The sequence below is a fragment of the Glycine soja genome, chromosome 15 (genome assembly GCF_004193775.1).
Source record: "Glycine soja cultivar W05 chromosome 15, ASM419377v2, whole genome shotgun sequence".
NCBI classification, from domain to species: Eukaryota; Viridiplantae; Streptophyta; class Magnoliopsida; order Fabales; family Fabaceae; genus Glycine; species Glycine soja.
In genome coordinates this window covers 24,265,043-24,291,440 of record NC_041016.1, presented here as the reverse complement: position 1 = coordinate 24,291,440, position 26,398 = coordinate 24,265,043, and the positions used below count along the sequence as shown (strand labels likewise).

Below are 26,398 nucleotides of genomic sequence, written 5' to 3'. Positions count from 1 at the left end.
AGCTATTTTCAAAGTTATTAATAACAATGGCTTGAACTATGTTATTCGAAGGTCTTCCAGAGTCACACAAAGCTAAGGCATGGCTGCTGCAAGCAATAAAATGGACATTAGATATGTAGATATCTCAGGTTGTATTTGAAGTTGACTGTAAAGTTATGGTTTTATAATTCATTTTCCTTCAAATGGTCTCACCTAATATCATTGCATCTTGCATAAATGTATTTCTTTACTTCCTTTATTTCAAAACTAGTACAACACCTGTGTGGACGCATAGGCTAGGTGTAAATTTTACGTTCTTGGTATAATTGTATCCATTATTTATAATTTTGTAGAATTAGTAAATCATAACCAAGAATAATTAAAAGAAAAATGACTGATGCAAATACACACTAATATTATTAGAGCCTAAGAAAGCATTGAAATACTTTAGAAACATTGTAACACCTCCTAATAAAAAATGAACAAAATTGGAAGTAACACCTCCCAAGAAAATAAACTTAGAAGAAACAATCATTTGAATTCTACCATATCTTCCCGTGCCACAAGCAACACAAGAATGAAGGCACCCTTGCTTCCCATCCTCCAATTAACTTCTCTTCTGCAAGGAATTTTTGTTAATCAGGTAGTAAAGTGAATAAAGACTTTATTCATGACACAATGACTTATGGTAACATTTCAAGCTTAAAAGTATTGTGCAAGAGAACAAATTTGAAAAAAATAATAGAAAGCAATAGCAAAAAAGGAAGTAGATGAAAATTCCTTTACTCCAAACAATGTGTTTTTAATTAGTTCATAGAGCTATAAACCATGTAAGAAGGTTAGAGTACACTGATAATTTTATTTTTCTTAAATTAAACAAAAAACACATTATTATTAATATTTTTGACCTTTTTTTTGTAACATCCAATACTTGCAGATTTTTAAACATGAAAAAAGATGGATGAGAATAGACATTTACCAGGGGTCAAGAAGTAAACAAAAACACATTAAATAATTATTGCAAAATTATTTATTTAAAAAACTAAGAATACTAATTGTTTTTAATTTTAAAAGTATACATGAAGGAAAATATTAAAATAAGTGATATATGCACTACATATGTTTTATTTTAAGGGATGCATGAGAATCAAAATTTTCACCTTATCCTGGCCACCAACATCCCAAACAGTGACGCTAGTGTTCTTGTATTCTAGTCTCAACATTGAACCCTGAAACAAAAGAAAATGCATCAATATATATATATATATATATATATATATATACACACACACATATAACATATTCAAAACATTCCAGCACTCTAACACGCCAAATAGTAAACCCATAATAACCCCCAAAATTTGTGAAAAGTAATATTACAATTGTTGGAGATAATTTTATTTACACAACAATTAGATCAAATTCAATCTAGGATCTCACATTAAGCAAAACATAATAACCAACATAATTTGGGATCTCGGTATTCAATTTGTTAAGGTTTAGTCACAGGTTTAGAAACATGTTTATCACACCATCTTAAAAGATCATTGACACAACTGGCCTAGTGGCCTTGAAGTCAGTTATTATCATGAGTACTAACTAAATAATTAAGACATTAGTAATTAATTAAGATAATTCTATATAATCTTAATCAGTAAGACACATTCCTACTACATGTAAGGAACAATTAGAATAATACATCTATCAAGGTAGGAGAAAAAGAGAAAATTTAGAAACTCACCAATAGGAGGAATTGTAATAACGATCTCTCTAAGCTTGACCTTGTAGAGGATAGTGGTCTTACCAGCAACATCAAGACCATTCCTGTGGAATTGTAAGCAATAAAAAAAAAAGCAATGGTTTAATTAGTCAATTTATTTAGTTAAATTTAAAGAAAATTAGATTAAGTCATAGTCATACAATGCATATGAAACATAAGTTTGTTAAGTTGATCATATCAATAACTTAAAAAAAATGAGAGAAAATCAAATACCATATGCAGTTACTGGAATCAAACTTACACCTTTCTCAATCTCTGAAATCAGTAAAGTCCATTTGTCAAAATCTAAAGAGCCCTTAGAAATAACTTCTTGAAGATCAACATTGTCATCAATGGCTGCAAAAACAAAATAAATGGATTACAAGCCCAACTCAATTTAATTATTTACATAATACAGACAGGCATAAAATGTTATAGTAATTTTCCAGATTTTACGCTTTATTCTTCTTCCATACCTTCATTCTCTATTTCATTTTTCTCATCACTTGGAGGAATCGCAGGAAATGAGGATGGATCTGCAGTGGTGGGACCAGAGCGGTGAGAGGTGGAGCGGCCTAGAAGAAAGAAAACGAAGCTCAACACAATGCTTTCAACCAAAACAAAGTATTTAAAATTAAAAAAAATTGTGCGATTGACACGTGGAGGTGCTTAGCAGTTCTTTTATTATAGTGTAGGAGATAATGCACCACTCTCATTGTTCTCCTCTCTTTGATGCAACCCACCTAACCTAGAGCTCTCAACTGCATTTCCGATCAACCCATCATAGCACTCCAGTGAAATTTTTTGTCAACCCACAATTTGTGGTACATCAATTGCATGAACAATGTCTTGTCCTCTAGACAACACCCATAAACAAATTATTAAAAGAAACAAAATAAATAAATAGTTAAATATGCACCCGCGCTCCCTTAGGCAAGATGAGTTGATTCCAATTGAAGCACATAAGAACCAATAGTGCTGCTACTTCTATTATATTTATAGTTAACAGGTTAGAAGGAGTAATGATATGGTTACTAGATATTTATTAAGTGTGTTGTGTGATAAATATTCATTAACCTTAGACACCCTCTTGTGATTCTTATAACCTAGTGGTATTACATATCCAACATGACATGTTTGAAATTGGTTGATCTAGGAATACCATTGGTAGGCCTGTTAATGAATAAAAATTAAGGATGGAGAGCAAATTCGTTTCAAACCTAAACATATGCATAAAGACAAAAAATTAATAATAAAAAAGTACAATGAAAAAACAATATCTTTCTGTTAATCATTCAACTCTTATCTTTCTTGAGGAGCCATGAGCAAGATGCATGTTCTTTGTCTCTAGTGAAGGGCTCTTCTAGGGACATTCAACTCTTATCTTTCTTTTAGTTGCATCGATTGTGATCTTCTTATAAATACACAGCTTAGTTTCAATCACAATGAGTAATTTTTTAAAAAAAATAATAGAAAAAAGAGTTGCACATACCTCTTAATGGATTTCCAACTTCATGACTTCATCCACCTCATATTTTATATGTTACAATCATGTCTCCCATAGCCAATAATTGATATGTGCCACTGAAAATAATTATAATCAATCAATTAAAATTTCAGCGCATTTTCATCGACAGCTCAAGACAGAATAAATCATCAAATTTTACTTTTAATTTCAAATTCGACCAATTTTATGTGCATTCAAAAAAATTTGATCAATTTCAAATTTTATTATAACTAACTCTATGGTTAAGAACATTGTCCATAAAAAATTTTAACCGTTGTGATTAATTACCTTACTAAAACTTCTCTGAAATCATTAATTTATGTTTTTTTTCTTTGATAAAAAACCTAGAAGAGCTAACCAGCATAGCATGGAATTGAAATTCTGTTGATACAATGAATTTCTATTCGATCGTGATAAGACAATTAATTTGGTTTCAAAAGGTGGAGAAGGAAAAAGCAATTTGCTAGATTATTAATGGGAATAATAATAAGGAGAGAAATGAGTCAAAAGGGACGATGCAAAAAATGGTGTGGAATTGGAATTGAATAGCATGCATGGATAATAGATCTGAAAGGGAGGAAGAGAAATGTGCACCTGTGGGATGTTTGTTGTTAGATTTAGAAAAAATAGGGGGAGACACAGGGATCGCCATAAATTTCCGAGTGTTGTGTCGTGGTGTCAAACAAAAAGATGGAGACGGAGAAATGAGGTGAGGTTGCTAAATAAGGGTGATCAACAGGTTAAGAAGCTTCCTAGCTCAACGACGTGACCTTAAGGTTTGGTAGCTCAGAGGTGTAGAGCTAGTGTAGGTAGGTAGCACGGGAAGAAGAAGAAAGAGTAAATTCTGGATTTTGAAAAATTTTGAAAAGATGGACGGAAGCCCTACTGACATCACAATCACACTTAATTATAGTCACCACTGACATCACGGTCACACTTTCCATTATCCCCTCTACAACTTGCACTCACTACTTTTGTGCTCTTCAAGCCCCAACCCCTCGCTTCAATCGAAATCTTGCCACTTCCAGAGAGGCACCAGATGCTAGTGGTCGGTGCCGTGGAGGAAAGCCAAGAGAATTTTGAACCCGAACCGAAAGCAGAGTTAGCATTAAAACTGAAGAAGGCAATGACGGAGAGGAAGGAGAAATTAAAAGATGAGAACTTGTTGAGCAGAGTGGCACATGAGATCAATGAGATTGAATGGCCACGTTTGGGAAGGTATTGGGTACCACCGTTGTTTTCCCCAACATTATTTTTTGGTTCAAGCGTCATTTTGCTCACCGTCAACGGAGTTTTGGCCAAGCTTTCTAATCGGGTTCACTATTAAAAAAAATAACTTTTTACGACGCACATTCTAAGACGGTTCACTGTCTTAGAATATCAAGCAGTGTCACTTTTGTAAATAATAGGAAATGTACGACGACAATTTTATAAAAATTGTCTTAAAACTAAGTGTTCAAAGATGGGTTTTACTAAAACCGTCTTAAAAATCAAGTGTTCAAAGACGATTTTAAGATAGCAAAGGCAGAGTCATCAAATTGAGATGTTAACTAGGGTTAAGAGCACATTCTCCTTCTCCTTCGTAGCCACATTTGGGTTCTCCTTCATCGCTATATTCGCCTTCCCGGACCGTTTCCACAGCGCCTTCGTCTCACTCCTTCAAAGCTGGGTAGAGCCTCCCTTTAATCTCTTTCCGCATCTCAATAGGACAATGTCTCATGACCATTCGCGACATCCTCAAAAATCCTGCACAGATCTCGCAACTCGGTAGATAAAGATAGAGAGAGAGAAAAAAAAAGGATTGTTGGTTTGTGTCGTTTTTGGAAGAGAGAGAGAGTGAGAAAAATGCATAAACGAAGGAGCGAGGGAAGAGAAACAAATTCACCATCTTTCCCTCTTTCTTAATGCTTATATTTATGGGTTTCGCTTCGTTTTCTCTTTGACAGCTTCGTTTTCCTCAAAGCCAGTGCTCGTGACCCGTTTCCATCACTAAAATGGGTTACGCGAGCTCGAAGAAGACAGTTACCAGAGCCGGCAGCTCTACCCCGGAGGGGCCATGCATGGCGTGTTTGAGTTCGCAAAGATGGAGCAAGAATGAGTCAGGGTGAAACCGAAAAGGTGTCGTGACGGAGGCGCATGAGGGAGAGGTGCGTGAGTGGAGAAAGGGGAGCTTGAGAAGGGGGACTGGGTCGGTGTCTTTAAGGTTGTCGTGTAGGTTTGTTGTGGCTGAGCAGAATGCGGCTGGGTGGCCACCTTGGCTTACTTTTGTTGCTAGGGAAGCCATACAAGGGTGGGTCTCACTCATAACAGATTCTTTTGAGAGATTAGATAAGGTACCTAAACAACCCCATTTCCCAACTTGTTAGTAAATTTCAAAGATTGGATAAGGTTCATATTTAAAAAACATTAGAATTCATCATTTATTAATGCATGGATTTAACATTTAAGTTCATGTAGGCTTTAACTTTTGCAGTATTAATGATTTTGTTTAAAGATGCAACTAAACTTTGTAGATGAAGGCGATTATTTTTCTTAGTTTTTATTTTCTGGAGGAGAATAAATGATGGGATGGGATGGTTGTTTTTCTTTTACTTAAAGTTTTCAATTTTGGACATGTGATTAAGGTACTACATATTCCAAATAAATGTTTTCGTGATACAGCTTCTAGAGCTTCAGTCCCTGTTAGCTAGTAGCTTTTTTCTTGCAATAGTGATTGATTTTATTTACTTGACGACATTTTGAAACTTGAAAAATTCCACTTCAAAGCTGATTCATTTATCTCTTCTTATGCATTTAAATGATTGAAATATTACAAGGAGTTTTATCTGTTATAACCAACTAAACATTTCCCCCCTTTATGCTCTTTCCTATTAATATATAAACTTTTGATACTTTACTTGGATGGTCAGATGAACAAGAAATATTAGGTTCCATATCCACAATAGGCATGACTGCATGAGCCACTAGCGAGGGACATAGTATTTGTTATTAGAGAATTGGTAAATACAGGATTGAAAAGTATCTATTTCTTTGATTATGTTGGTTCTGTAGAATGATTTATGTTTCAAATCTATTTTGATATTCTATCCTAATAAACTTCAAAACAATGGCATACTTATTCATTAATCACTAGAGATTGTTATACTATAATTTGTAAGAACCGTTCAAAACTTAACATATTTATCCTCCTGGCTGTGTTGACTAATAAGTGAAGTAAATGGTATTGTGCTTATGCTGGATGTTTTTCAACCTTGGAATTTAGTTTATTTTCTCTAAACCAAAAATTTAGCAAAGATTTCTTGAACTGATTATCTAATATTATAGGGACCTCTCTGAATCGCCCCTGTGTTTTAAAAAGTAGTGAGGCTAGGAACATAAAATTATTGTCACCACTTAAGCTAGATAGCTGCTCACTGATTTATAAGGGAAAAAAAAAAACTCAGAAGTAGCCACTAGCTAGCTAAGTTATGTCACCAGAATATCTTTTTGGTTTTTTTCTGTTGAGGTTGAAAATACACAAACTTGTGTCTGAAATTCCATATTAGGAGTAATGACTTATCATATAATTTTCATATAAAATTAGAGAATGATGCTATGATAGTAATAAATCTATAAAAGTTGGTATGGCCTTTTTGTGTAACCTTTTACTCATGTTTTGTGTTGAGATTTCTTTGTTTTCTTTTCATTTAAATAATCACAACCTTATATCATTTATTTTTATTTTACTGATGTTGCTATATGGAGGAGCTATTTTTTATATGATAAAAATTATGGAGTTTTTTCTACAAATTCTTTATGTACATTGGTGAAGGATGGTCATTATTTGAAAGAAAAATACTTTTAATCGTAATAAAAAAAAAAAGCATAGTTACATATCTCTCTCTTATCCATATCAGAATTTATTATCTCCCCAATTAACATGCCAAAGAATTACATATTTTCCCCAACTCAAGTTAGAATTTAAAAAAATAAAAAATCAGTTGTCCTATTCAAAAGAAATATTGGGTCTACTTTATTGTCTACTATTTACAACAGCTTTGAAGCTTTGAAGATACCGAGAAAGATAGAGCTGTTTGTAATTTTAGTCCTTTGTTCTGTTTGATACTCCATAATAAAATGGTATATTACTATTATTATTATTTGTTCTAATAAATCATTTACTATTATTATTTTATTTTATGGTTTGCGAAATAAAAAGAAGATAGGAGGTTTTTCTAGAGGTGAATGATGAGACCATTCCATGCCTCTTCAATTAAGTGTTTTTCATTGAATCTCTATATTTTTGTCGGGTCAATAACATATTTTTGTTATCAGCTGGTGATCTTATTGATGATGAGAATTGGCCTCCAATTTTCCTAATCATTCATCATGATATTGCCAATAAGATACCGATTCATGCTCAAAGGCTGCAATATTTGGCCTTTGCAAGTTGGTTAGGTATGATTTCTTAAAAACTATTTATTTATTCGTCATTCATTTATTCATTACTTGGTTGGTTGATTACTTGATTGTTGTTTCAAATTTAATTTATTATTATGGTCTAATTGATTAAATTGTTTTCAAACTTCTGGATCTAGAATTTTTTTCTTACTTACACATCCCAATCAAAAGCTGCAACAGATTCCACCACATATTTGATTGGGCACAAGAATCTTATCCTCAACAGATCATTCCAGGTTTTATTCATCAACTAAAGGCATGGTGACAAAATGAACTGTAAAATGCTCCTTTGAAAGCTATCTTTGCCTGGTTTTGTGCATTGAGTCAATTAGAGCTTGTTGAATCCCAGGATAGGATAAAAGACTCTTATTCAAAAGAAAATTTGTACCTAAGGACTTTATGAAGAGAAATTTATAGGATCCGGATCTGCAAGTTGGTGTCAAATATGTACGTTTCCCTATTGGTTTATAGTTTGCAATCCTTGAATGTTTAACTCAATGGTTCTTATTCTGAATTGCTTTACTTTTTTTTCTTTCAAGAAGTTGTAGTATCTTTTTAAGAACTTGATACTAATACTAATTCAAAAAACAATATAGTTGTAAAACATTAAACAAATTGAAGTTTAGGTGTTTTGCAACCAAGTGACCATTGTATCATATGATGATGTTATTTTATCATGTTTTGTACCTTACATTTCTCCTTGTTTTACTTTCCTTAAAGAATACCCTAACGACCTCGAAAGAAAAGACAAAAGAGCCATCAATGGTTGAGCCAGAATCAGAGCCAACTACTAAAGTACTTTTTATGTTTTAAAGTTTTTATAATGTAATTGGAATTGATTATCTATGTGTTGGATAATTTTTGGTGATGATATAGCATGAATTGAAGCATCCATGACTATGTTTTGAATTGATTAATTGAAGGAAATATGAGATTATATGTGACTTCAATTCCCTGCTTTAAATTATTACTTAGAGAGCATATCTGTATTGTTGAGGATGAGAATTGATGAGAAAATTATATCTTGAACATTATACTATGTACATGTTTACTAGGTTGATTTAAAAATGCATGTTTTGACTTAAAAATGCATGCTTTCACCCTCCCTTTAATTTTTTTTCCTCAAAAAGTCTCATATCTTTCTTTTTCTCTTTCTATTTAGTTTTTTCTTTTCTTTTTCTTTTTCTTTTTTATTCTATTACTACTATCTTTTTTATTCTTTTTCTTTTTCTTTTTTTATTCCACATAAAGCTCTCTGATTTTGGTCTCTGTAAGCCTCTCGATTGTATTGCCTTGTCTACACTGCATGAAAATCAGACCATAGATGATGAAACTTTGGCAGAACTAATGGATGTTAATGATGCAGACAATCGAAGTAGCTAGAGAAGTCCACGTGGACAGCTTCAACATTGGCAGATGAACAGGAGGAAGTTGGTATGCTTTTGTTACTTAAAATTAAGAACATGTGTTCATAGAGATGGTCCAAGTTTGTATCCTGGCTTCACATTCTGCAATCTAAATCAAAACCTTCATTGATATTACAACAACAACAACAACAACGCCTTATCCCACTAGGATTATAAGATTCATTTTCTTTATTTGAATGATACAAAAGTAAACAGGGCTAGAATCTAAACATTTATTTATTTTATCTTTTGGGGGGTGATTGGTTAGTTCTTACCTTATGTTTTAGGCCATGTGAATCTATCAGTCATGAAGCACGATTTTTTGTTGTATTTAATGTGCAAGCAATAGTTCTGCTTGGTGTGGATTAACTCTTGGCTGATCATTTGAAATTTATAACTCTTTTTGTTCTTGTTGTAAAAGAAATTTGTACAATTTTAATTAGCTTAACAAGTTTTATATTTAACCTACCCTATTCATAAAATTTCACCTGCAGTATTTCATATGGACAGGTGGTCATTTGGAGCAATAATGTATGAAATATTGGTTGGTTACCCTCCATTTTACTCCGATGACCAAATAACCACATGCAGAAAGGTACCATCCTTAATCGGCTTAATGGCTTCTCATAAACATAATAATTTGTTGCATCTCATTTGTAGTTTAATTTGATGGTGACTTAACACTTAGTGTTATTTCCTATTGCTACTGCTTGTGTTCTTTCTAAGACTTAAATATTCTACCCATTACAGTTGATGTATGTCTAATGGCTTTTTATTCTTTCATTTTATTAGCTATTGACTATGAAAAGATTATGATTTGTTTTAAGTGCAGACCTGTCCAAATACTGAAGAGCACATTAGGCTATGCAACTTAATGTCTTGAAAAGTGGCCTGGTTATGATTGAAATAAACCACTTGTACAAGTCGAGTGATTAATCAAGTGAAATATTCTCACCCTCTTTACTAAAGAATCACTCGTCTATGTTACTTTGACATTGATGATTGATGACATTGGTGAAATATTCTCACCCTCTTTACTAAAAAATCACTCGTCTATATTACTTTGACATTGGTGATTGATGATTCCTATCTAGGAAACTTACATTTGAATTTTATTGGTATTTACTTGTTTGTTTTGTTTAAGACACATGCATTTTTGAGAAATTTTTATCATGTTTGAGAATTTTTATGTGTATATAGTATTATATAAATGTTAGAAAATTATGTAAAAAATTCACAATTGTAAAAAATTATATTAATGTTAGAAATCCTCTTTTGGATTTTGTTACTTCAGTGTATGCATGTGGTCCAATTGAAGTTCAATTTTTTAAATTTTTTTTTAAAAAAAACACATTTTAAGACGGTTCTCTGAAAAACTGTCTTAGAATGTCTACATTCTAAGATGGTTTTATGAGAAAACGGTCTTAGAATCCTCAAAATATTTTAAATGTTTTTTAAAAATATATGTGTTAACATTCTAAGACGTTAGAATCCTCAATATATTTTAATTTTTTTAAAGAAATACATTCTAAGAAGGTTCTCTAAAAAATTATCTTAAAAAGTCTACCCTTCTAAGACAGTTTTTAACTAAGAAACGTCTTACAAAGGTATCCTTCTAAGATGGTTTTTAGTTAACAACCATCTTAGAAGGATTTCCTTTTCTAAGATGGTTTTTTATGTTGCCTACGACGACAGTTAATAACCATCATCGAATGTGTCTTTTAACCGACATAGAAAGCGTTTTGTTTAGTAGTGGTTTTTGTTGGCAAAGGAGTCCAGGATTTCTTCACCTGTCACCTCGTGCAATTTTTGTGACTAACCTTTCAATTGCTACAATTTTACTCATGATGTTCCCAAACTGCTTTCACCAAAGTAGTCTTCCTGGATCTAGTTACTGCTTGTTTTGGTATTATTTCAAGTAAATGTAGATCTCATGGAATTCTGGGTAAGGAGATGCTGAATGAAATCAAGCTGAAGGATCTTTTTAATGGATCATAATATGTTCTTACATATGAGGACAAAGATGGAGATTGGATGTTTGTGGGTGATGTTTCTTGGGAGTAAGTTCTAATTCATTTTTGTACTTGCTTTTCTATTAGATTTTCTTTGAAGTTTGAAAGAATAAATTTCTCAAAGATGTCAACTTTATATTCTAGAAATTTGTTTTTGTGTGACATTTGTAGTTTTAATTCATATTAACATGTCTTGGAAAGGAAGCTAAGAAGTGCAGATACTTCAAAATGGTTGCTATACTAGTGTCCTATTTAATACTTCATCCCAAGATAGAAGAAATCAAACTTTGCGAGGTGAAAGCTTTTTTGTTGATCAATGTAGGTTCTGTATGGTTAGTTTGACAATATTATAATAGATGATTTGAGACATGGAATGCTCTTTGGATTCTGGTTGGCCAAAGGCGTTGTTGTAAATTATGAGATGCAAAAGGTTAATACATAATTTTTTCTTGCCCATAATTCTATATGGTTTTAGATTCTCTGCGATTGCATGTTTCCTCTTTGGTTCTCTCAATTTTTCCATGAGCTTTCCTAGTAATATTAATTTTAAGTTTTAACTATAAAAGGTTAATACAAATTACTTTAGACTTTAGACACCTTTATAGCTTTAAAATGGTTGAAGTACCGGTTGAAATTATTGCAATCCTAGGAGTTAATAGAAGCAACTTATATAAAGTGGCAGTATTTAGAATAAACAAGTGTGAAGATTTAAGCATTGTATAGAATTTCATTATTGTAATTTGATGTCATGGAAATTAGAGGAAATTTGGGGTCGTGCATTTTGTTGTAAATGATTTTGTTTCAATTAATCAATTACGCAAAGCATTATTGAGAAAGACAATTTTTCTTACAACTCACTAAAAAAGTTTGTTTTGTTTTAGATTTATTACCCATCTTGAATATGTTAGAGTTGTGAGAGTTTTCCTTTGAATTTTAAATAAATCTTGGATATAATTAGTCTTTACTATTTTTACACCTTTCGCTCCTTATTTTTCTATTTTAGTTAGCTATTGTAATCCCAATAAATCTCAGTTTCAATTTTTTTTAGCAAATTTCAAATTGGTTGTAATCTTATAAATAAGCATTCTCATTTATGAAATATTGTACTCTTCAATTTTTATCTCTGCTAGTTCTAGTATTTTGGTTTTTTTTTCAAATATGATATTTAACTGTGGTATAAGAGTTGACTTCTTTGTGTTTGGAGGTAAAGAGGTTGAGTGCAAACATTGGTGAAGTAGAGCAATTTATTTTTTAGGCATTTGGGGGAAAATATGTCTACTTCTAGCAATTCTCCTATAATTTCAGTGTTTAAATGTAAAACTATCACATTTGGAATCATGCAACTAGAAGACTGAGGTTGATGTCCAAGAACACAATTTACAAACTACACGAGGATTTCTATGATTTGAAGCTAGCACCAAGGGCCTAGTATATAGCATAGTTGACTCTTACTTAATCCAACTTCGATTTAGGAGTGAGAATGAAACAACTCTGTATTTGAAATAAAATGATTGTAGTTTGTAACTTGTAGTGTCACTTTATGTTGATGACATGCTTGTAATAAGAAGTAATTTTACATTTGTTGGCCAAGTTGAAGAATTCTAGTACAAATTGAAGTTTGAAAATAAATAACTTCTTCCCGAAGAATTTGTTTTGCATTCTAAAAATATGATTTAAAAAATGCTAAAATAATTTGTGTTAAGAATTCATATATGGTTAGAAGTGAGCTATTTTTCCAATCTTAGAAAAATGTTTTATGAATGTGAATTCAGATTGTGGCAGAAATCAGAAAATAATCATAGAAACCAAAGTTGAAATTCTTTTACTTTCACATTTGTTTGAAATTTACCTTCAACTTCTCTTAATGTCCATGAGTTGCACTCAAAAGGTTTTAGTCTAAGCATATTTTATTCAAATTTGCATTGCTATGCATACTTGCAGCTCCCAGGGCTGTTGAAAAAAGTAAGAGCAGTACCTTTGTTTCTCTCTATCCATCTAACTATTTGTGGGACTAAAGGCTTCTAGGCTATCAGGGATGAACAAATTAGAACATGGTGTCTTGGAAGCAAGAACTAAAGGCATTTTAGAGGGTGATGATTCTAAGTTTCTTGTGTCAAAGAGGATAGATAAGAAGAACTTTATGATATGAAAGGAGGAATTCCTTGAAAGGATGTAAGGTAATTAAAGTAGCATTTAACACATGGACAAAAGGAAATAGAAAATTCATTTTTTGTTTTGTTTTCCTTGGTTCTATCCTTTTAAGTCGAACCAAAATGGACAATTTTTTACCCGTGTTCTTTTATATTTTTAAAATGTGCCAAACATAAATTGAACTCATGTTATGATACACACGTCCATCCACCAAACACTACCTAAGTTATAGTAATTGAAGATTAGTAATCTATGGTTGCTCTTTGGATTGTCTTGAATATTTATCTCCATATCAAATGATACTCGCACTATTCTCCCCATGTTAATTGCTCAATGGCATATATATATATATATATATATATATATATATATATATATATGTATATATACCATTGTTATAGAAGTTGACTAAGCAGGTTCTAGTTTTGATTTGCAAGTTGGTTAAAATAGACAAAATATTAAAAATGCAAAAAATAATATTAGTTGGTCTAAAACTAATATTGAATGTGTGATACCAAATTGGTTTTTCCAAAAACTAATGTGATATAGCACATTGAACATTGATTTTATCACAAATTTGATGTTGTACATGACTTTCAACATCAATTTTTTTAGAACCGATATAGAAAACACTTTAAAATACACAATTTTAGTCATATTTCTACATCAGTTTCAATCAAAACCGATGTAGATAATGATTTTCAACATCAATTTTAAAATCAATATTGAAAAAATGTTTACTTTCAACAATGATGATTTCAGCATCGGTTAGAATTGATGTTAAAGTCCTTTTATGTAGTAGTGTGGATAACAAAACATATATTTAAAATTGAAAAAAAAAATTGAGTGAATTACATAAACACTTCATGCTATTTCGTGATATTTCACAAATTTCTTCTTTTTATTCTATCTCAATGTTAATTAATTTCCTTAATTATTTAAAAAATATTAAGCTTTCATTCTTTATACATTACACTAATTAACTCTCTTAATTATTTGAAAAATTACACTATGTTTCCTTCTAAGGAAGTGTTATAATTTACCAATTTATAAGAATTTTTTTTTACGAAAATAAAAACATTTAACAACATCATCAAATATTTCTTAACCGATGATTTTGACACTTATTATCTAGAAATTAAAGTTAATGCGTAAGTTATATTTTGTAATAATGACATTAATATCGTAAAGAAATGAAATGAAAGTAGTTTCTTTAAGTCAGCACAACTTATTAAACTGCCGAGTATGAATTGTAAATGCATTGAAACCATTTCAAATTGGAGGACAGTTTAAATATTATTGGAAATCGCACATGAAGATTTTCCCACAGGAATAATCAATGGCGAGCACATGATACTTGACGGTTGTGTCGTTGTGGCTGAAGAAACAGACATCGACATTGTTTCGTTTTAAAATTATAAGTACTATCTTCAATTTTAAAAGCAGCAATGCCTTTCATTTCATGTCAAGAGAGAGAGAGATCTACTTTATTTCAGTGAGTATTTGTCTTCGGTTTTTCTCGGTTAAATAAGTTGCCAAATTAACCAGTTATTTGGTCAACCGTGTCATGGCAATCTAACATCATTTGGTATGTCCAAATATTTAAAGTGGGTGGACATTCTGTTACTATGTACTTGTATGTAGGTAGCTCAACAATTGATGAGAGTAATTAATAAACAATTATATAATCAATAATAGGCCAGTAGTGTTGCCTGACATTGTTCAGGTGTAGATGGTATCCACCCTTTAGTTTATTGATTATTTCGCGACAAGATTGGAGCCAAATTCTTTGTAAAAAGGAACCGTATCCCGATCATAGATATCATAGCACGCATCAACTAATGTTGTTGGGAATCATGTACATGTGTATAGTATATATATAATATATATGATCATGGATTTGATTCAAAATTAAAGCACCAGAGAAATGATTGGTCATTTTAGTTTGGTATTCAAAGTGGACGACGCATCACTCATGGGAAGTATACAAAGAACCTAAACATTATAATTGATTAGTCACCACCCACTTAAGCAAGCAACTTTGGCTCAACGATTTTATAGAATGCCTTTTCTTTTCTTCAATTGTTTGCTTGGTGTGAGTAACAAGTTTTAAAATACTTTGGAGTAGACTTGAATTAATTTACAGTCAACCAACTTTCCATGGAAGCTAATGTTGTTTGTGATTCTGTGAAGCTAGTGTAAGCCTTACCCCTTGAAATGTTTATACTTTCTTGTATTATATTATGAATCTGAATAAATATGATTAGCAAAATGAGGTATATAAAAAATGTAAAATGGGGGTAAGGGGGATGGTATTCATATTGTTACCGCATTATTCAATAACACATAATATATAACAGCTCTAAATTATTTTACATATTGTGTTGCATGAAATAGTATAAATATTTTAAAATATAAAAATATGTTAATAAATTAATTATTTTTGTTCAAAGGACATTTAAAATTCTTTAAAAGTTCCTAAGATATTACTTTAGCTTAAAAAAATACATAATCGTATATTTTTTTAATTAGTTTTAAATATATTTTTAATTTTGTACTTTAACTTATGTGTAATTTTAATTTTCATTGTTCTACTTTATACTCTTGGTTTGATTACCTAATTTACATGTTTAGTTTTCATAATTTTTCAATTAGTATTAGAATTAAGTTTCTAACACATAAATCCAATAATTAACAAAAGTGTAATGAAAATGTGATATGACATTAATTTTATAGATTTGTAAAGAAAAATGTATAAAATATTTAAATAAAAAACATTTTATGCTTTTTAATTTATACAGTTTATATATTTCCCCCTTGTCAATTTATACTAATCGATTGTATGTCATATTTTCATTACCTTTTTTTTTAATTTATAGTCATCAATGTTAATATGGGTCAACCCATCTTATTTAGCTCATGTGGTTCAAGACTAAAAAAACCCACAAGACCATATAGGTTAGGGCCAACCTATCGTCCTTAAATTTAAAAATTTGACCAGCTAAGGTCAACTTAAATATGTTTTTGACGAGGTCATATATGTTCAATATGCTTCGTCTTAGGTTGACTTACAGATTCCCTAATTGAAGTTGAGCTAAAGATCTTCCAACAGAAGCCAAGTTGAAGATGCCTAGTTGAGGTCAAACTGAAGCTGCCTCGGCCAAGGATGAGCTAAAGATGTCCTAGCCAAGAAGAGTTAAGAATGTTTGGCTAATGATGAGTTGAAGATACTCTTATCGATGACAAGCTTAATTAATTTGGTCAAGGCTAAGACAAAGATTCTCTAGCTGAGACTGAGTTGAAGATGCCCTAACTGAAGACATGCATGTTAAAGATGCCCTATTCGAAGACATTCTAAAGATGTCTTGGTTGAGGTGAAGTTTAAGATGCCCTAGATAAGGCCAAGGTGAGAAACACCTTAGTTAAGATCAAGTTTAAATAATATCCTAGTTAAAGTTGAGTTGAAGATACCAATAGCTGAAGTCAAGTTAAAAATACTCTAGTCAAGACTAAGTTCATGATATTCTAGTCAAGACTGAGTTAAAATTACTTTGACTGAGACCAAGGTAAATATGCTTTGCTTTAAGGCTGAGTTAAAATTACTTTTACTAATGTTGAGTTGAAAATATTATGATTGGGCTCAAGTTAAAAAATATTTTTGTAGAAAGTTGAGAAAAATATTTTTAATGTAGTTACTGAGTGGGTTGAATGGGTTGGAACCTCCTTGTTTGATGGACTAAAAAAATCAAGACCAATATATAATGAGTCAAGTGAGTTGACCCTAAAACTTAATTAGGAGCAAAATAACATCCTTTTAGATGGAATGTGCCAATGTGGGGTGAGGGACTTAATGTTAATAATTGAAGAACTGTGACAACTAAAGGCTAATTAACAATTAAAACTAAAGGGATAAAAGAATGCGTATATGTTAAAGTATAAGGATATATATATTAAATATAACTATTTTTTTAAGAGCAAAACTGGTACTTTTTTGCTGTTGATAAAAATAATATGAACACATGTTGTTATTATCATTATTATATTATCCTCAGCAACTCCTCAATGATTATTATATTACTTTGTTTTGGAGCACAATACATTGAGCGATTCCTGTTTATCCTAGAATTGAGCCCATCGGAAATGAAAAGAGCAAGAAAATGAAAATAAGATTTATGATCGATTCTACAATACGCCGTACGTGACTGGAAAATGTAAATGCCATTGACTTGGACTCGTGCAATATGTTCATGAATATAAAGTGTAGCACGAATTCAACTCCATATACTCGCGCAGCCCTCGTGATGATCCTCTAGAGGATAGTGGAACTATTTTTGTAATAAAAAATAACTCATTCGTTTATGGAACGATAGTGGAACTTATATATTTACATATTAATATTAATAGCTGATCCATTCAGAAATCAGAACACGTTTTTAAGTTTGGAAGAGTACAATTTTTATATATGCATGATGATCAGTATATAAAAATAATGAAAATAGTTTCCTTTTATTTTCCTTAACTGCAAAGACTAACTTTATTCTTTGGATTGGTACATATTGCGACTTTCAAAGCCTATTGCCACCTAAACTAATTTGTGGCCTTATATCTCCAAGTGGAAAGTTGATATGTGACTCATTATTGATAAATTTCTTTTTTTTTTTATAATGCTTGACAAATTACTTTGTCACGTTATCTAAGATGGACCACTTTAATAAATGGACCATGAAACACCATCTTTTATAGTTGTTAGATTGATTTTGGACTTATGCTCTTGTGGTGAACCATCAACACCATACTATTTCCCATCTCTTTATTCTTTCTATCCTCTACACTTTTGTCACCGATGAATCCCTTGTCACCACCAGTGAATACTCAATGTTGCTAGCGGCACCCTGCCTTCCTCCTCAACACCACCACTGCCACACTCTCTACCTTATGTTGTCGCATTAAAAATCACCATAATATCAATTAGAGAAAGAAAAGGGCAAAACCCTTTGCAGTTGTGTTGGAGATTCATTGTCGTCGCAAGCATGACTTCTTTTATTCTCCACGTCCCAAGAATGACAAGCTACTGACAACAACGACAAAGCCCTCAATAGTCAACACCACCATCTCACCTCCGTTGTGAAAAACAATAGCACCAAGCAAAACCTACAAACCAAAACCAAAACCTAACAAACGAAAAAAGAAAAATAGAAAATAGGCGTAGCTATAGACTGGAAAGGAGAACAACTTGATATTGTGAACGAATGTCGACGACGACGGTGACCGCAATATGTTAGTGTTAGGGATTTTGTGATGTCCATGCATGACCTCAATCCCCTTGCCCAATTCAAAGCTTCCATAACCTCGCTGGAAACACTATATCTAATCAACCTTTTGATAAAGTTGCAACCATGGTTGTCAAACTCTAGAGTCAACTCGTAGACTCTTAAGAGTTTACGAGTTTACTTCAGTCCCACAAGTCAACTCAAAAGCAAACTCGTTTTTGAGCAAACTCAGAGTAGACTCGGTGGACTCGGAGTGAACTCGTGCAAACTCGCGAGTCTGGTCCGAGTTGCGCGAGTTTAGTTGAAAAAAAAATCCCGCGAAACGACGTCGTTTTTGCTGTGACTGGTTTAGGGATTTTCTTTGTGCTTGCTCGTGCATTTTTTCTTTCTCCCTCAAAGCCTCACACTGTCACACAGTCATCCCATAGGAGAGTTGGAGGAGTTGCTCAGAGCCTCAGAGGATGACCTTGTTTTGTTGGAAGCCGCAACACGCGACACCAGGCGACATGCAACGCGGCGGCGTGCGATGGTCCACGACGGTAGCAGACAACCTTGTTCATTTGGAAGCCGCGAGTCCCAACTCCCACGAGGTCCACAATGAGCACGACCCACATAAGAATTTCTGAAATTTATGAAATTTCATGGTGTTAGGCATAGGCTAGTATCATTGTATTTTGCTCTTGTGCCACACATTAGCCTTGCTGCTTCATCATAGGCTCTAGCTGGCTAGCTGCATCCTTAGCAGTTTCAAAAGTTCCTAGCCATATCCTAGTTGCATCCTTCAGAATTAGTAGCAAGCCAACAACAGAATATATTTGTTGAATTGAATCACTTGAATTTGAATGAATCCAAATTAGTATTTGCTTCTGTTAGGAAAGAGGATCGAGGTCAGCCACAAGCTAAACCAAGACCTCTATAACTCTATTAGTGTATAGCAACAAGCCAGCAACATTAATAAACTAAACAATTCTCTTGCTTCATATATTTTGAGCTTATTTGCATATATTACTGCAACAAATTTATATCTAAGTTGCTGTAAAAAAATTAATTAATTAGTTTTTTTCATAACAATCTTTACTTGAATAGGTTACTGTTTCCCTTCCTACATTTGATATATAGCAACTTAAATAAGGAAACAATTATAAAAATAACCTAAGCAAGCAGGCAATGAGTACTCATAATACAAAAAAGTACCCCAAAATATTTCCTTTCTTACACCTATCATTCTCCTAAATAGTACATATGGAATTATTAGTAATAGCCAAAAAACTTTATGCTAATTCTACTCAATGCTGGAAATAAGTTAGCCCCCTAAAAACATTCTTGCACTGATACCTCATGAGGTTTACTTGAACAATCCCATTTCACATATAAATTTTGACAGAATGGATGCCCCCTCCCATAAAAAATGAATGCAAAACATAAAACACCGAAAGTGTCCAAATGTCAAATCACAGATTAAAGCAGAAAGCTAATTACAACACCAACAGAGAAGACCATAGAGATTAGAGAGAGACCTCCTACAAAACCTGAAATATACTAACTGATGCAATCCTACCCCGCAAGGGCATTGGATAGAAAACTCCAAGTAGATTGGGCCAGAGATGCAAGAGAAGGTCCTAGGGTTCTTATAAGCCTTAGGGTAGATTTCGGGCCCATGGGCTAACTACGAGCCCACTTATCTTTGTAAATATTAGATTAAGGTTTCATTATTTTTGGGCCTTGTATTTAGGGCTCCACAATGTAGGTAGGGTACCCTAGAAATATAGGATTTTTCAGCCCTTATATTTTAGGGCACCTAGACTAGTTTTTGTATTAGGGGTAGTTTTGTAATTTCACATGCACTAAGTGGATATTTGATGTGTGTGGTTGGAAATAACTTTAATTGAATTGGTAGAAGCCCAATCCAATTAAATTTTAGAGGGGGAGGTGAGCATTTGCTTACTACACCTCATTGCCACATCATATAGTCACACTTTGTGCATGTCCTTCATGCTTTTCATGCCTCATGACACCTAAGCACACTTAGTGGAGAATCTTGGAATTGATCTTGGATTAGTGGGCTGAATCATATATAAAATTCACTAATCATAATTAGTGAAATTTTGGCTCCAAAGTTTGGCTCCACAAATTCAATTTCAAATTCAAGTGAAATTTGAATTTCCCTCTAATTTTGTGTGACACTTAGGCTATAAATAGAGGTCATGTGTGTGCATTTTTTTCAACTTTGATCATTTGAATATTAAACTTCAGATTTCAAAGCTCATTTAGAGCACAAAATTTCGTGCTCTTCTCTCCCTCTCCCTTCATTCATCTCCTTCTTCCTCCAAGCTCTTATCCATGGCGTCCTATGGTGGTGAGCTTCTTCTAGACTCATCTTCTCCTTGAAGTGGCGTCTCCTCTCTCTCTCTTCCTTTCTCCATTCCGCTGCCATTCATCCTCCAAGAAGCAAAGGAATCCATTGATGAAGAAGATCCTAGGCCTACAAGCTCCATTGGATATGTTGCTGCGAACTGATTGCCCAATGTAATAAGCTTTAAAAATTTTGTTTTTCTGGTCATCTACAGCCTATACAATAGAACAAGGTTATCAGGCTATCATATAGTGTTGGAAGCAATTCATATATGTTTGACATCATCACTTACATGCACAACAGAGTTAGGATGTTTAATTAGAGAACTTTTGGTAGACAAGATCAAATTGTTTCCCTTAACATCTACATTGATTAAAATGAAACATTAAACTAATAGTTGCAGCCTTGCAGGTTTATGATATAAGTTATCAACTTGATAGATGACACTGAAAAGCAAAACATAAAATAATAAGATTGAATCTTATTACATTAGGCAATCAGATTCTGTTCCATTTCAGTACAAATGTACAATATATTCTGTTTGGATTCTGTGGCTGATTCTGTTCCTTGGCATCAAGTTTGCAGCCTAGTTTGGATTCATTCCACAAATATATAGATCATGTTATATCCTGTTGGCTGTTGCTACTTGCTGCTAATTGACTAATTATGTTCCATTTCAGTATAAATGTACAATATATTGATACTATGTTCCATTTGTTGCTAATTCTGTTGCTACTTGCTACTGCTACTTGCTAATTGCTGTTGCTACTTGCTGCTAATTTTATTCCATTTTAGTATGTCTGGGACTGGGAGTGGGAATGGATCAGATTCATCAAATGCCAATACAGGCACATCCACAGGTGCAACAAGCAGATGCAAAAATGCTCCAGGAAATAGGATTGATATTGGGTGGAAGCATGGGACAGATGTTTTAGGGAATGGTAAAAAAGTTAAGTGCAACTACTGCTCAAAGATCAACAATGAGGGAATTTTCAGATTCAAGCATCATCTTGCTGGGACTAGATGGGATTCTGAATCTTGTGCTTCAGTGCCTGATGAAGTTAAGATGCTTAGGATGAACGTTGTTGCAGAGGTTGCTAATGCATCAGAGAAGAGAAGAAAGTTGAACAGTATTCATGAAGAAGGTACTGAGGGAGTGGAAGTGGAGTCAAATAGTAGTCAAAGTGGAATACAACGGAAAGGGATGCTTGCTTTCAAAGGAAGAGGAAAAGCAAAATTTGTTCAGGCTAGTGGTGGTGAGGGAGTTCAAGCAACTTTAAATAAGTTATATAAAAAAGCTGACAAAGATAAAGTTGATGATCAATGTGCTGAATTTTGGTACACAAGTGCCATTCCATTCAATGTTATTAAAAATCCAGCTTTTGCAAAATTTTGTGACATGGTTGGGAGATATGGGGTTGGCTATAAACCTCCATCATATCATGATATCAGAGAGAAGCTTTTGAAAAGAGCAGTGGCCAAAACTGGTGTAATGCTTCAAGAATTTAGGGACGAGTGGAAGAAAATTGGTTGCTCAATTATGTCTGATGGGTGGACAGATAAAAAAAGACGTTCAATTTGTAATTTTTTGTTGAACCGTCCAAAAGGGACTGTATTTCTTTATTTATTGGATACCTCAGACATCTCAAAAACAGCTGACAAAGTGTTGAAGATGTTGGATGATGTAGTGGATTTTGTTGGAGAGGAGAATGTAGTGCAAGTGATAACTGATAATGCTGCAAATTACAAAGCAGTTGGAGAATTGTTGATGCATAAACGAGAGAATTTGTATTGGACCCCAAGTGCTGCTCATTGCATTGATTTAATATTTGAAGATTTTGAGAAACATTTGAAGGTTCATTAGACTACTATAACGAAGGGAAGAAGGATCACCACCTACATTTATGGTAGAACAATGTTGATTAGCATCATGAAGAAGTTCACAAATGGAAGAGACTTGATTAGGCCTGGTATGACTAGATTTGCCACAACTTATTTAACTTTAGCTTGCCTTCATGAATTGAAAGCATCATTAATGAACATGTTTATCTTTGAAGAGTGGAAAACAAGCAAGTTTGGAACTTCACAAGAGGGGAGAAAAGTACAGAATGTGGCTTTGGATAGTCAATTTTGGAAGAACATAACCATGTGCCTCAAAGTTGCTGCCCCTCTTATGGTGGTCCTTCGATTGGTGGATTCAGATGTAAAACCCGCCATGGGTTTCATATATGAGGAGATGGAAATGCAAAAGAGAAGATAAAATGCAACTTTAATAACACCAAGAAAAGGTATAATTTCTAAACTTTCTTAGATTTAAGATTTGCTTGTGTATTATTTTAAGTTTTAACTATTTCTAATATAGCATATTTGATATCTATTTACTATGTAGCTATGAGCCTGTTTGGAAAATTATTTATGAGAGGTGGGATCATCAGCTTCACAGGCCTTTGCATGCAGCTGCATATTATCTTAATCCTCACCTGCATTATGAACCTACTTTCAGACATGATGACCCTCAGCTGAAAAAAGGGTTACACATGTGTATGAAAGATTGGTCAAGGATGTTGTAGAAAGGAAAAAAAAATAATTTGCAACTTGTTGAGTTTCATTTTGCTAGAGGGCTTTTCTCTATGGAAAAGGCAAAGGACAATAGAAAAATCATGCAACCTGGAGAATGGTGGGAGATGTTTAGTGATGGAACTCCAGAGTTGAGGAGATTTGCTATTCGTGTTTTGAGCTTCACTTGTAGCTCTTCTGGGTGTGAGCGTAATTGGAGCTCATTTGAAATGGTAATTCAATTCAACCTTATGACTTTAATTTATTTGTTTGATGATTTTACTTATTTGGTTTACCCGTTTAGATAGTAATTAAAATTTGATTTTTAATTATAGGTTCATACAAAGAGAAGAAATTGATTACAACAAAAGAAAATGAATGACTTGATTTATGTCATGTATAACTTGAAGTTAAAAGGTAAACAAAATAGAAAAACTATTGCTCTTCCATTTGATGAGATTGAATCTGATAATGAATGGATAACTGAAGAGGGATATAATGATGAGGATGAGCAACCTCAAGCTGAAGGTCATGGTGACAATGTTGAATTAGTGGGAGATGTTGGAGGAAGTTCAAATGATCCAGTTGTAGATGCTTTTAATCTAGATAATTTAATTTTCGTGGAACCTAATGATGATGCACAGTCTGAGGAAGACCTTGATGATGATGGAGATGGTGATGAAAGTGATGATATTCATGGAGATGATCCTATTATAGGATTGGACATGCTTCTTTGAAGATATTTGTGCTTTTTTTAATTATTTAAATGCTTTAATTTTGAACACATATGTTTTGTAATAGACTAATATGAAGTATGAACTATGAGCTTATTGTAATTTGTTTGCAAATTGGTGCATTTTGAATATATTTACTTATCCATTTTTTTACGAAGTAGACTCTTACGAGTCTACGAGTCGAGTCTATGAGTCGACTCGTAGAGCTCTCATGAGTTTGCATAGACTCTCGATATTGATAACCTTGGTTGCAACCTTTTTGTAACCCCTTATCTCAAGGAAACCATCATGGCATGGAAGAGTATGTCTCGTTGGAGGTCATCCACAGTGATGACCATAAGATCTATAAGTTTTATAGTGTGAAAGAAGGAGAAGAAGAAAGAGAAGGAGAGAGGAAAAAAAAGGGGGGGGAGAGGAGGGATTCATTGTTAGTAGTAAGCAGTGGCGATTCTGGTTTTTGATAAAGATGTTGAATAATATAAACTTGATTTAGTCTATCAAGTGTTAGGCTCATTAAGTTTGTGTTATTTGATAGCTGCTAAATAAATGCGTTTAGATAAGAGAAAGTAAAGAGAAATTATGTTTAAAAATAATTATTTAGCAGTTATTTGTGGTAAATTGTTAAAAATTAATGTTTTGTTAAATCCTCGATGCAGATATAAAAAATGGAGTGGCAAAAAGCAAAAAGGTGGAAAAATAACGAAGAAAAGAAGGACTCGGAAAGGCCCAGCCTAATGTCGCGTTCAGCGCGCCACTCACGCTGAGCTAGCAGCACGAGAACTAGCAGTTGCGCTAAGCGCGCAGTACACGCTAAGCGAGGCAAGGCGCACTAAGCGAGCATTTGAAGGCCCAAGTCCACTTCGGTAGCTATAAATAGAGAGTCAGGCCAAGGGAAAAGCACACCGAGTCTTAGAGCACTCTCACTACTACCTAAAGCCTGAGAACTCCTCCTCTCCTTTCTTTTTATCATTTTTCCCATTTTTTTCTTCCATCCCTCTCATTATAAAGCCCTCATGGTCATGAGTGACTAATCCCCTAGTTAGGGCCTAGCAAGCCTAAAAAGCCAAACGATGTATGGTGTACTTCAAATTTATCAATGCAAAAGGAGTCCCTTCCAGGTTTCTTTCTATTCTATTATCTTTTCTATTTTTATCTTGCATACTTCATCTTATTATTCTGTTAGGGGTTAGGTGCTCGAGAGAGGGTAACCTTTAATTAAGATTTAAGGAGAATATGCATGTATCGGTTTTAGGGGTTAGATGCTTGAGAGAGGGTAACCTTTAATAGAACAAGAAGAAAGGATATCTTAATGAAATCATTGCTAGACATAGAATGATTGCATTATGCCCATGTGTCAAAGCAAACATCTAGAATTAAATCTTCATGCATTTTATTTATTGAATCTTTTCAAAGACATTTGAGAGATAGGTAAGTAAAATAGGCTTGTCATTGTGAGACATCAGGGGCAAGTAAATGGATAGATGTGGGTAGAATAGAATCAATTGAATTGATAAAGAGAATCATGAATTCATACATCCTAGGCGATAAAGGCATGCTAGGTCCTAACATTTCCATTCATTGAATTTTATCTTTAATTATTCTGTTGTTTATTTACAAATATTAATTCTTATTCTGTACTCCAACCTTTAAATTCATTATTCTTATAAATTGAAAAAGTATTTAATATAAGAAAAAGAGAGAGATTAAGTTTTAAAAAATTTAGCCAATCTTTTAAGACTCGAGTAAAGCTAAGCACTAACAATCTCCCCTTTGGCAAATTTTGTCTAAAACATACTTAGACACTTCCTGAGCAGGTACGAGCAGTCATGCAAGTGGGATCAACAACTTTCATTATCAGAGTAATCAAGCACAGCAGTCTCTGTAGTGGTGACAGCAAAATTCTGCAAGTTGCAAATCTACAAGTCTTTTCCAGGATGTCAAGACATCTCACGTGACATCAGCTTTCTGCTCCCCCTGTCTCCATGCTCTTACTGCAGAGCATCTTCTATCAGCTACTAGTTTCAGTAGCTTACATCAATCATCATCAGCAGCAGCAGTATAAATACTACTCCCCCTAAAATCATAAATCATGCATAATATCCTACATGCATAATCTACTGCATAATCTACATGCATAATATCCTATCCTACTACTCCCCCTTTTTAGACAGAATTTGGCAAAAGTAGAATGCATGAAATTAAGGTAAAATATACAGACCAATAGCACTCCA

General features: G+C 33.2%; 2 long non-coding RNA genes and 1 pseudogene across 11 annotated transcripts; 2 read left to right on the top strand and 1 right to left on the bottom strand.

The window, feature by feature from the left end:
* Positions 1–395: 395 nt before the first annotated feature.
* Positions 396–4,722, bottom strand: LOC114388742. 2 transcript variants are annotated; one of them, XR_003661548.1, is made up of 7 exons: positions 3,231–4,722; positions 2,482–2,594; positions 2,215–2,313; positions 2,003–2,095; positions 1,721–1,803; positions 1,140–1,208; positions 396–598 (listed from the first exon to the last, which is right to left on the bottom strand). It is a non-coding gene; the product is annotated as an uncharacterized LOC114388742 (long non-coding RNA). The 2 variants fall into 2 exon arrangements; XR_003661549.1 differs by lacking the exon at positions 2,482–2,594.
* Positions 4,723–4,763: 41 nt separating this feature from the next.
* LOC114388740 lies at positions 4,764–11,562 on the top strand. 9 transcript variants are annotated; one of them, XR_003661543.1, is made up of 7 exons: positions 4,765–5,578; positions 7,560–7,682; positions 7,823–8,132; positions 8,406–8,480; positions 9,052–9,119; positions 9,602–9,686; positions 9,924–11,562. It is a non-coding gene; the product is annotated as an uncharacterized LOC114388740 (long non-coding RNA). The 9 variants fall into 9 exon arrangements; XR_003661540.1 differs by having other exon boundaries at positions 5,442–5,578; positions 9,602–11,151; positions 11,275–11,562; XR_003661542.1 differs by having other exon boundaries at positions 7,857–8,132; positions 9,602–11,562.
* A 10,111-nt stretch (positions 11,563–21,673) lies between these two features.
* Positions 21,674–24,170, top strand: LOC114385995 (annotated as a pseudogene).
* Positions 24,171–26,398: the final 2,228 nt, after the last annotated feature.